Below are 12587 nucleotides of genomic sequence, written 5' to 3' on the forward strand. Positions count from 1 at the left end.
CCGACCGTTGGATCACTTTAAAATTTTCACAGGAGTTTCCGGACGCTGTTTTCCTTGGAATAGAAGTGGAATCTCTCCTCGGTGTCCCGGAGGTCTCGTCGCTCCAGACCAGAGTACCGGTTCGAAAGGGCCATAACTTTTGATCCGACCGTTGGATCACTCTACAATTTTCACAGGAGTTTCCGGACGCTGTTTTCCTTGGATTAGAAGTGGAATCTCTCCTCGGTGTCCCGGAGGTCTCGTCGCTCCCGACCAGACTACCGGTTCGGAATGGCCATAACTTTTGATCCGACCGTTGGATCACTTTAAAATTTTCACAGGAGTTTCCGGACGCTGTTTTCCTTGGAATAGAAGTGGAATCTCTCCTCGGTGTCCCGGAGGTCTCGTCGCTCCCGACTAGAGTACCGGTTTGAAAGGGCCATAACTTTTGATCCGACCGTTGGATCACTCTAAAATTTTCACAGGAGTTTCCGGACGCTGTTTTCCTTGGAGTAGAATTGGAATCTCTCCTCGGTGTCCCGGAGGTCTCGTCGCTCCCGACCAGACTACCGGTTCGAAAGGGCCATAACTTTTGATCCGACCGTTGGATCACTCTAAAATTTTCACAGGAGTTTCCGGACGCTGTTTTCCTTGGAGGAGAAGTGGAATCTCTCCTCGGTGTCGCGGAGGTCTTGTCGCTCCCGACCAGAGTACCGGTTCGAAAGGGCCATAACTTTTGATCCGACCGTTGGATCAGTCTAAAATTTTCACAGGAGTTTCCGGACGCTGTTTTCCTTGGAATAGAAGTGGAATCTCTCCTCGGTGTCCCGGAGGTCTCGTCGCTCCAGACCAGAGTACCGGTTCGAAAGGGCCATAACTTTTGATCCGACCGTTGGATCACTCTAAAATTTTCACAGGAGTTTCCGGACGCTGTTTTCCTTGGAGTAGAATTGGAATCTCTCCTCGGTGTCCCGGAGGTCTCGTCGCTCCCGACTAGAGTACCGGTTCGAAAGGGCCATAACTTTTGATCCGACCGTTGGATCACTCTAAAATTTTCACAGGAGTTTCCGGACGCTGTTTTCCTTGGAGTAGAATTGGAATCTCTCCTCGGTGTCCCGGAGGTCTCGTCGCTCCAGACCAGAGTACCGGTTCGAAAGGGCCATAACTTTTGATCCGACCGTTGGATCACTCTAAAATTTTCGCAGGAGTTTCCGGACGCTGTTTTCCTTGGAGCAGAGGTGGAATCTCTCCTCGGTGTCCCGGAGGTCTCGTCGCTCCCGACCAGAGTACCGGTTTGAAAGGGCCATAACTTTTGATCCGACCGTTGGATCACTTTAAAATTTTCACAGGAGTTTCCGGACGCTGTTTTCCTTGGAATAGAAGTGGAATCTCTCCTCGGTGTCCCGGAGGTCTCGTCGCTCCAGACCAGAGTACCGGTTCGAAAGGGTCATAACTTTTGATCCGACCGTTGGATCACTCTAAAATTTTCACAGGAGTTTCCGGACGCTGTTTTCCTTGGAGGAGAAGTGGAATCTCTCCTCGGTGTCCCGGAGGTCTCGTTGCTCCCGACCAGACTACCGGTTCGGAAGGGCCATAACTTTTGATCCGACCGTTGGATCATTCTAAAATTTTCACAGGAGTTTCCGGACGCTGTTTTCCTTGAAGTAGAATTGGAATCTCTCCTCGGTGTCCCGAAGGTCTCGTCGCTCCCGACCAGACTACCGGTTCGAAAGGGCCATAACTTTTGATCCGACCGTTGGATCACTCTAAAATTTTCACAGGAGTTTCCGGACGCTGTTTTCCTTGGAGGAGAAGTGGAATCTCTCCTCGGTGTCCCGGAGGTCTCGTCGCTCCCGACCAGAGTACCGGTTCGAAAGGGCCATAACTTTTGATTCGACCGTTGGATCACTCTAAAATTTTCACAGGAGTTTCCGGACGCTGTTTTCCTTAGAGTAGAATTGGAATCTCTCCTTGGTGTCCCGGAGGTCTCGTCGCTCCCGACTAGAGTACCGGTTCGAAAGGGCCATAACTTTTGATCCGACCGTTGGATCACTCTAAAATTTTCACAGGAGTTTCCGGACGCTGTTTTCCTTGGAGTAGAATTGGAATCTCTCCTCGGTGTCCCGGAGGTCTCGTCGCTCACGACTAGAGTACCGGTTCGAAAGGGCCATAACTTTTGATCCGACCGTTGGATCACTCTAAAATTTTCACAGGAGTTTCCGGACACTGTTTTCCTTGGAGTAGAATTGGAATCTCTCCTCGGTGTCCCGGAGGTCTCGTCGCTCCCGACCAGAGTACCGGTTCGAAAGGGCCATAACTTTTGATCCGACCGTTGGATCACTCTAAAATTTTCACAGGAGTTTACGGACGCTGTTTTCCTTGGAGTAGAATTGGAATCTCTCCTTGGTGTCCCGGAGGTCTCGTCGCTCCCGACCAGAGTACCGGTTCGAAAGGGCCATAACTTTTGATCCGACCGTTGGATCACTCTACAATTTTCACAGGAGTTTCCGGACGCTGTTTTCCTTGGATTAGAAGTGGAATCTCTCCTCGGTGTCCGGGAGGTCTCGTCGCTCCCGACCAGACTACCGGTTCGAAAGGGCCATAACTTTTGATCCGACCGTTGGATCACTCTAAAATTTTCACAGGAGTTTCCGGACGCTGTTTGCCTTGGAGGAAAAGTGGAATCTCTCCTCGGTGTCCCGGAGGTCTCGTCGCTCCCGACCAGACTATCGGTTCGGAAGGGCCATAACTTTTGATCCGACCGTTGGATCACTCTAAAATTTTCACAGGAGTTTCCGAACGCTGTTTTCCTTGAAAGAGAAGTGGAATCTCTCGGTGTCGCGGAGGTCTCGTCGCTCCAGACCAGAGTACCGGTTCGAAAGGGCCATAACTTTTGATCCGACCGTTGGATCACTCTAAAATTTTCGCAGGAGTTTCCGGACGCTGTTTTCCTTGGAGTAGAATTGGAATCTCTCCTCGGTGTCGCGGAGGTCTCGTCGCTCCCGACTAGAGTACCGGTTCGAAAGGGCCATAACTTTTGATCCGACCGTTGGATCACTCTACAATTTTCACAGGAGTTTCCGGACGCTGTTTTCCTTGGATTAGAAGTGGAATCTCTCCTCGGTGTCCCGGAGGTCTCGTCGCTCCCGACCAGACTACCGGTTCGAAAGGGCCATAACTTTTGATCCGACCGTTGGATCACTCTAAAATTTTCACAGGAGTTTCCGGACGCTGTTTTCCTTGCAGCGAAGGTGGAATCTCTCCTCGGTGTCCCGGAGGTCTCGTCGCTCCCGACCAGAGTACCGGTTCGAAAGGGCCATAACTTTTGATTCGACCGTTGGATCACTCTAAAATTTTCACAGGAGTTTCCGGACGCTGTTTTCCTTGGAATAGAAGTGGAATCTCTCCTCGGTGTCCCGGAGGTCTCGTCGCTCCAGACCAGAGTACCGGTTCGAAAGGGCCATAACTTTTGATCCGACCGTTGGATCACTCTAAAATTTTCACAGGAGTTTCCGGACGCTGTTTTCCTTGGAGTAGAATTGGAATCTCTCCTCGGTGTCGCGGAGGTCTCGTCGCTCCCGACTAGAGTACCGGTTCGAAAGGGCCATAACTTTTGATCCGACCGTTGGATCACTCTACAATTTTCACAGGAGTTTCCGGACGCTGTTTTCCTTGGATTAGAAGTGGAATCTCTCCTCGGTGTCCCGGAGGTCTCGTCGCTCCCGACCAGACTACCGGTTCGAAAGGGCCATAACTTTTGATCCGACCGTTGGATCACTCTAAAATTTTCACAGGAGTTTCCGGACGCTGTTTTCCTTGGAGGAGAAGTGGAATCTCTCCTCGGTGTCGCGGAGGTCTTGTCGCTCCCGACCAGAGTACCGGTTCGAAAGGGCCATAACTTTTGATCCGACCGTTGGATCAGTCTAAAATTTTCACAGGAGTTTCCGGACGCTGTTTTCCTTGGAATAGAAGTGGAATCTCTCCTCGGTGTCCCGGAGGTCTCGTCGCTCCAGACCAGAGTACCGGTTCGAAAGGGCCATAACTTTTGATCCGACCGTTGGATCACTCTAAAATTTTCACAGGAGTTTCCGGACGCTGTTTTCCTTGGAGGAGAAGTGGAATCTCTCCTCGGTGTCCCGGAGGTCGCGTTGCTCCCGACCAGACTACCGGTTCGGAAGGGCCATAACTTTTGATCCGACCGTTGGATCAGTCTAAAATTTTCACAGGAGTTTCCGGACGCTGTTTTCCTTGGAGTAGAATTGGAATCTCTCCTCGGTGTCTCGGAGGTCTCGTCGCTCCAGACCAGAGTACCGGTTCGAAAGGGCCATAACTTTTGATCCGACCGTTGGATCACTCTACAATTTTCACAGGAGTTTCCGGACGCTGTTTTCCTTGGATTAGAAGTGGAATCTCTCCTCGGTGTCCCGGAGGTCTCGTCGCTCCCGACCAGACTACCGGTTCGGAATGGCCATAACTTTTGATCCGACCGTTGGATCACTTTAAAATTTTCACAGGAGTTTCCGGACGCTGTTTTCCTTGGAGTAGAATTGGAATCTCTCCTCGGTGTCCCGGAGGTCTCGTCGCTCCCGACTAGAGTACCGGTTCGAAAGGGCCATAACTTTTGATCCGACCGTTGGATCACTCTAAAATTTTCACAGGAGTTTCCGGACGCTGTTTTCCTTGGAGTAGAATTGGAATCTCTCCTCGGTGTCCCGGAGGTCTCGTCGCTCCAGACCAGAGTACCGGTTCGAAAGGGCCATAACTTTTGATCCGACCGTTGGATCACTCTAAAATTTTCGCAGGAGTTTCCGGACGCTGTTTTCCTTGGAGCAGAGGTGGAATCTCTCCTCGGTGTCCCGGAGGTCTCGTCGCTCCCGACCAGAGTACCGGTTCGAAAGGGCCATAACTTTTGATCCGACCGTTGGATCACTTTAAAATTTTCACAGGAGTTTCCGGACGCTGTTTTCCTTGGAATAGAAGTGGAATCTCTCCTCGGTGTCCCGGAGGTCTCGTCGCTCCAGACCAGAGTACCGGTTCGAAAGGGTCATAACTTTTGATCCGACCGTTGGATCACTCTAAAATTTTCACAGGAGTTTCCGGACGCTGTTTTCCTTGGAGGAGAAGTGGAATCTCTCCTCGGTGTCCCGGAGGTCTCGTTGCTCCCGACCAGACTACCGGTTCGGAAGGGCCATAACTTTTGATCCGACCGTTGGATCATTCTAAAATTTTCACAGGAGTTTCCGGACGCTGTTTTCCTTGAAGTAGAATTGGAATCTCTCCTCGGTGTCCCGGAGGTCTCGTCGCTCCCGACCAGACTACCGGTTCGAAAGGGCCATAACTTTTGATCCGACCGTTGGATCACTCTAAAATTTTCACAGGAGTTTCCGGACGCTGTTTTCCTTGGAGGAGAAGTGGAATCTCTCCTCGGTGTCCCGGAGGTCTCGTCGCTCCCGACCAGAGTACCGGTTCGAAAGGGCCATAACTTTTGATTCGACCGTTGGATCACTCTAAAATTTTCACAGGAGTTTCCGGACGCTGTTTTCCTTAGAGTAGAATTGGAATCTCTCCTTGGTGTCCCGGAGGTCTCGTCGCTCCCGACTAGAGTACCGGTTCGAAAGGGCCATAACTTTTGATCCGACCGTTGGATCACTCTAAAATTTTCACAGGAGTTTCCGGACGCTGTTTTCCTTGGAGTAGAATTGGAATCTCTCCTCGGTGTCCCGGAGGTCTCGTCGCTCACGACTAGAGTACCGGTTCGAAAGGGCCATAACTTTTGATCCGACCGTTGGATCACTCTAAAATTTTCACAGGAGTTTCCGGACACTGTTTTCCTTGGAGTAGAATTGGAATCTCTCCTCGGTGTCCCGGAGGTCTCGTCGCTCCCGACCAGACTACCGGTTCGAAAGGGCCATAACTTTTGATCCGACCGTTGGATCACTCTAAAATTTTCACAGGAGTTTCCGGACGCTGTTTTCCTTGGAGGAGAAGTGGAATCTCTCCTCGGTGTCGCGGAGGTCTTGTCGCTCCCGACCAGAGTACCGGTTCGAAAGGGCCATAACTTTTGATCCGACCGTTGGATCAGTCTAAAATTTTCACAGGAGTTTCCGGACGCTGTTTTCCTTGGAATAGAAGTGGAATCTCTCCTCGGTGTCCCGGAGGTCTCGTCGCTCCAGACCAGAGTACCGGTTCGAAAGGGCCATAACTTTTGATCCGACCGTTGGATCACTCTAAAATTTTCACAGGAGTTTCCGGACGCTGTTTTCCTTGGAGTAGAATTGGAATCTCTCCTCGGTGTCCCGGAGGTCTCGTCGCTCACGACTAGAGTACCGGTTCGAAAGGGCCATAACTTTTGATCCGACCGTTGGATCACTCTAAAATTTTCACAGGAGTTTCCGGACGCTGTTTTCCTTGGAGTAGAATTGGAATCTCTCCTCGGTGTCCCGGAGGTCTCGTCGCTCCAGACCAGAGTACCGGTTCGAAAGGGCCATAACTTTTGATCCGACCGTTGGATCACTCTAAAATTTTCGCAGGAGTTTCCGGACACTGTTTTCCTTGGAGCAGAGGTGGAATCTCTCCTCGGTGTCCCGGAGGTCTCGTCGCTCCCGACCAGAGTACCGGTTCGAAAGGGCCATAACTTTTGATCCGACCGTTGGATCACTTTAAAATTTTCACAGGAGTTTCCGGACGCTGTTTTCCTTGGAATAGAAGTGGAATCTCTCCTCGGTGTCCCGGAGGTCTCGTCGCTCCAGACCAGAGTACCGGTTCGAAAGGGCCATAACTTTTGATCCGACCGTTGGATCACTCTACAATTTTCACAGGAGTTTCCGGACGCTGTTTTCCTTGGATTAGAAGTGGAATCTCTCCTCGGTGTCCCGGAGGTCTCGTCGCTCCCGACCAGACTACCGGTTCGGAATGGCCATAACTTTTGATCCGACCGTTGGATCACTCTAAAATTTTCACAGGAGTTTCCGGACGCTGTTTTCCTTGGAGTAGAATTGGAATCTCTCCTCGGTGTCCCGGAGGTCTCGTCGCTCCCGACCAGACTACCGGTTCGAAAGGGCCATAACTTTTGATCCGACCGTTGAATCACTCTAAAATTTTCACAGGAGTTTCCGGACGCTGTTTTCCTTGGAGGAGAAGTGGAATCTCTCCTCGGTGTCCCGGAGGTCTCGTCGCTCCCGACCAGAGTACCGGTTCGAAAGGGCCATAACTTTTGATTCGACCGTTGGATCACTCTAAAATTTTCACAGGAGTTTCCGGACGCTGTTTTCCTTAGAGTAGAATTGGAATCTCTCCTTGGTGTCCCGGAGGTCTCGTCGCTCCCGACTAGAGTACCGGTTCGAAAGGGCCATAACTTTTGATCCGACCGTTGGATCACTCTAAAATTTTCACAGGAGTTTCCGGACGCTGTTTTCCTTGGAGTAGAATTGGAATCTCTCCTCGGTGTCCCGGAGGTCTCGTCGCTCACGACTAGAGTACCGGTTTGAAAGGGCCATAACTTTTGATCCGACCGTTGGATCACTCTAAAATTTTCACAGGAGTTTCCGGACACTGTTTTCCTTGGAGTAGAATTGGAATCTCTCCTCGGTGTCCCGGAGGTCTCGTCGCTCCCGACCAGAGTACCGGTTCGAAAGGGCCATAACTTTTGATCCGACCGTTGGATCACTCTAAAATTTTCACAGGAGTTTACGGACGCTGTTTTCCTTGGAGTAGAATTGGAATCTCTCCTTGGTGTCCCGGAGGTCTCGTCGCTCCCGACCAGAGTACCGGTTCGAAAGGGCCATAACTTTTGATTCGACCGTTGGATCACTCTAAAATTTTCACAGGAGTTTCCGGACGCTGTTTTCCTTGGAGTAGAATTGGAATCTCTCCTCGGTGTCTCGTAGGTCTCGTCGCTCCCGACTAGAGTACCGGTTCGAAAGGGCCATAACTTTTGATCCGACCGTTGGATCACTCTAAAATTTTCACAGGAGTTTACGGACGCTGTTTTCCTTGGAGTAGAATTGGAATCTCTGCTTGGTGTCCCGGAGGTCTCATCGCTCCCGACCAGAGTACCGGTTTGAAAGGCCCATAACTTTTGATCCGACCGTTGGATCACTCTAAAATTTTCACAGGAGTTTCCGGACGCTGTTTTCCTTGGAATAGAAGTGGAATCTCTCCTCGGTGTCCCGGAGGTCTCGTCGCTCCAGACCAGAGTACCGGTTCGAAAGGGCCATAACTTTTGATCCGACCGTTGGATCACTCTAAAATTTTCACAGGAGTTTCCGGACGCTGTTTTCCTTGGAGTAGAATTGGAATCTCTCCTCGGTGTCCCGGAGGTCTCGTCGCTCCCGACTAGAGTACCGGTTCGAAAGGGCCATAACTTTTGATCCGACCGTTGGATCACTCTAAAATTTTCACAGGAGTTTCCGGACGCTGTTTTCCTTGGAGTAGAGGTGGAATCTCTCCTCGGTGTCCCGGAGGTCTCGTCGCTCCCGACCAGAGTACCGGTTCGAAAGGGCCATAACTTTTGATCCGACCGTTGGATCACTCTAAAATTTTCACAGGAGTTTCCGGACGCTGTTTTCCTTAGAGCAGAGGTGGAATGTCTCCTCGGTGTCCCGGAGGTCTCGTCGCTCCCGACCAGAGTACCGGTTCGAAAGGGCCATAACTTTTGATCCGACCGTTGGATCACTCTACAATTTTCACAGGAGTTTCCGGACGCTGTTTTCCTTGGATTAGAAGTGGAATCTCTCCTCGGTGTCCGGGAGGTCTCGTCGCTCCCGACCAGACTACCGGTTCGAAAGGGCCATAACTTTTGATCCGACCGTTGGATCACTCTAAAATTTTCACAGGAGTTTCCGGACGCTGTTTTCCTTGCAGCGGAGGTGGAATCTCTCCTCGGTGTCCCGGAGGTCTCGTCGCTCCCGACCAGAGTACCGGTTCGAAAGGGCCATAACTTTTGATGCGACCGTTGGATCACTCTAAAATTTTCACAGGAGTTTCCGGACGCTGTTTTCCTTGGAGTAGAATTGGAATCTCTCCTCGGTGTCTCGGAGGTCTCGTCGCTCCCGACCAGAGTACCGGTTCGAAAGGGCCATAACTTTTGATCCGACCGTTGGATCACTCTAAAATTTTCACAGGAGTTTACGGACGCTGTTTTCCTTGGAGTAGAATTGGAATCTCTGCTTGGTGTCCCGGAGGTCTCGTCGCTCCCGACCAGAGTACCGGTTCGAAAGGGCCATAACTTTTGATCCGACCGTTGGATCACTCTAAAATTTTCACAGGAGTTTCCGGACGCTGTTTTCCTTGGAGTAGAATTGGAATCTCTCCTCGGTGTCCCGGAGGTCTCGTCGCTCCCGACTAGAGTACCGGTTCGAAAGGGCCATAACTTTTGATCCGACCGTTGGATCACTCTAAAATTTTCACAGGAGTTTCCGGACGCTGTTTTCCTTGGAGTAGAATTGGAATCTCTCCTCGGTGTCCCGGAGGTCTCGTCGCTCCAGACCAGAGTACCGGTTCGAAAGGGCCATAACTTTTGATCCGACCGTTGGATCACTCTAAAATTTTCGCAGGAGTTTCCGGACGCTGTTTTCCTTGGAGAAAAGGTGGAATCTCTACTCGGTGTCCCGGAGGTCTCGTCGCTCCCGACCAGAGTACCGGTTCGAAAGGGCCATAACTTTTGATCCGACCGTTGGATCACTTTAAAATTTTCACAGGAGTTTCCGGACGCTGTTTTCCTTGGAATGGAAGTGGAATCTCTCCTCGGTGTCCCGGAGGTCTCGTCGCTCCAGACCAGAGTACCGGTTCGAAAGGGCCATAACTTTTGATCCGACCGTTGGATCACTCTAAAATTTTCACAGGAGTTTCCGAACGCTGTTTTCCTTGGAGTAGAATTGGAATCTCTCCTTGGTGTCCCGGAGGTCTCGTCGCTCACGACTAGAGTACCGGTTCGAAAGGGCCATAACTTTTGATCCGACCGTTGGATCACTCTAAAATTTTCACAGGAGTTTCCGGACGCTGTTTTTCTTGGAGTAGAATTGGAATCTCTCCTCGGTGTCCCGGAGGTCTCGTCGCTCCCGACCAGAGTACCGGTTCGAAAGGGCCATAACTTTTGATCCGACCGTTGGATCACTCTAAAATTTTCACAGGAGTTTCCGGACGCTGTTTTCCTTGGGTAGAATTGGAATCTCTCCTTGGTGTCCCGGAGGTCTCGTCGCTCCCGACCAGAGTACCGGTTCGGAAGGGCCATAACTTTTGATCCGACCGTTGGATCATTCTAAAATTTTCACAGGAGTTTCCGGACGCTATTTTCCTTGGAGTAGAATTGGAATCTCTCCTCGGTGTCCCGGAGGTCTCGTCGCTCACGACTAGAGTACCGGTTCGAAAGGGCCATAACTTTTGATCCGACCGTTGGATCACTCTAAAATTTTCACAGGAGTTTCCGGACACTGTTTTCCTTGGAGTAGAATTGGAATCTCTCCTCGGTGTCCCGGAGGTCTCGTCGCTCCCGACTAGAGTACCGGTTCGAAAGGGCCATAACTTTTGATCCGACCGTTGGATCACTCTAAAATTTTCACAGGAGTTTACGGACGCTGTTTTCCTTGGAGTAGAATTGGAATCTCTGCTTGGTGTCCCGGAGGTCTCGTCGCTCCCGACCAGAGTACCGGTTCGAAAGGGCCATAACTTTTGATCCGACCGTTGGATCACTCTAAAATTTTCACAGGAGTTTCCGGACGCTGTTTTCCTTGGAGCAGAGGTGGAATCTCTCCTCGGTGTCCCGGAGGTCTCGTCGCTCCCGACCAGAGTACCGGTTCGAAAGGGCCATACTTTTGATCCGACCGTTGGATCACTCTACAATTTTCACAGGAGTTTCCGGACGCTGTTTTCCTTGGAATAAAAGTGGAATCTCTCCTCGGTGTCCCGGAGGTCTCGTCGCTCCCGACCAGACTACCGGTTCGAAAGGGCCATAACTTTTGATCCGACCGTTGGATCACTCTAAAATTTTCACAGGAGTGTCCGGACGCTGTTTTCCTTATAGCAGAGGTGGAATCTCTCCTCGGTGTCCCGGAGGTCTCGTCGCTCCCGACCAGAGTACCGGTTCGAAAGGGCCATAACTTTTGATCCGACCGTTGGATCACTCTAAAATTTTCGCAGGAGTTTCCGGACGCTGTTTTCCTTGCAGCAGAGGTGGAATCTCTCCTCGGTGTCCCGGAGGTCTCGTCCCTCCCGACCAGAGTAACGGTTCGAAAGGGCCATAACTTTTGATCCGACCTTTGGATCACTCTAAAATTTTCACAGGAGTTTCCGGACGCTGTTTTCCTTGGAGTAGAAGTGGAATCTCTCCTCGGTGTCGCGGAGGTCTCGTCGCTCCCGACCAGAGTACCGGTTCGAAAGGGCCATAACTTTGGATCCGACCGTTGGATCACTCTAAAATTTTCGCAGGAGTTTCCGGACGCTGTTTTCCTTGGAGTAGACGTGGAATCTCTCCTTGGTGTCCCGGAGGTCTCGTCGCTCCCGACTAGAGTACCGGTTCGAAAGGGCCATAACTTTTGATCCGACCGTTGGATCACTCTAAAATTTTCACAGGAGTTTCCGGACGCTGTTTTCCTTGGAGTAGAAGTGGAATCTCTCCTCGGTGTCGCGGAGGTCTCGTCGCTCCCGACTAGAGTACCGGTTCGAAAGGGCCATAACTTTTGATCCGACCGTTGGATCACTCTAAAATTTTCACAGGAGTTTCCGGACGCTGTTTTCCTTGGAGTAGAATTGGAATCTCTCCTCGGTGTCCCGGAGGTCTCGTCGCTCCCGACTAGAGTACCGGTTCGAAAGGGCCATAACTTTTGATCCGACCGTTGGATCACTCTAAAATTTTCACAGGAGTTTCCGGACGCTGTTTTCCTTGCAGCGGAGGTGGAATCTCTCCTCGGTGTCCCGGAGGTCTCGTCGCTCCAGACCAGAGTACCGGTTCGAAAGGGCCATAACTTTTGATCCGACCGTTGGATCACTCTAAAATTTTCGCAGGAGTTTCCGGACGCTGTTTTCCTTGGAGAAAAGGTGGAATCTCTACTCGGTGTCCCGGAGGTCTCGTCGCTCCCGACCAGAGTACCGGTTCGAAAGGGCCATAACTTTTGATCCGACCGTTGGATCACTTTAAAATTTTCACAGGAGTTTCCGGACGCTGTTTTCCTTGGAATAGAAGTGGAATCTCTCCTCGGTGTCCCGGAGGTCTCGTCGCTCCAGACCAGAGTACCGGTTCGAAAGGGCCATAACTTTTGATCCGACCGTTGGATCACTCTAAAATTTTCACAGGAGTTTCCGGACGCTGTTTTCCTTGGAGTAGAATTGGAATCTCTCTTCAGTGTCCCGGAGGTCTCGTCGCTCCAGACCAGAGTGTAACGACTCGGATTTCTAAGCCCAACAATAGTAAATTTTTTTTTTATATATATATTTAATACACCTGGTGCCGGTAATCAAAGAACTTGAATCCTTACATCATCAAAATACAACCCATACAATCAACAGTTCATTCAAAAGCGAATCTTACACAAACACATAATATTAGTGTTGCATGATTTGAAATTCATATTAAAAATATATATACATGGACATGAGTTTGCATTCTTATACTA

Source organism: Populus nigra, chromosome 2 (assembly GCF_951802175.1).
Source record: "Populus nigra chromosome 2, ddPopNigr1.1, whole genome shotgun sequence".
In the NCBI taxonomy this organism is placed as follows: domain Eukaryota; kingdom Viridiplantae; phylum Streptophyta; class Magnoliopsida; order Malpighiales; family Salicaceae; genus Populus; species Populus nigra.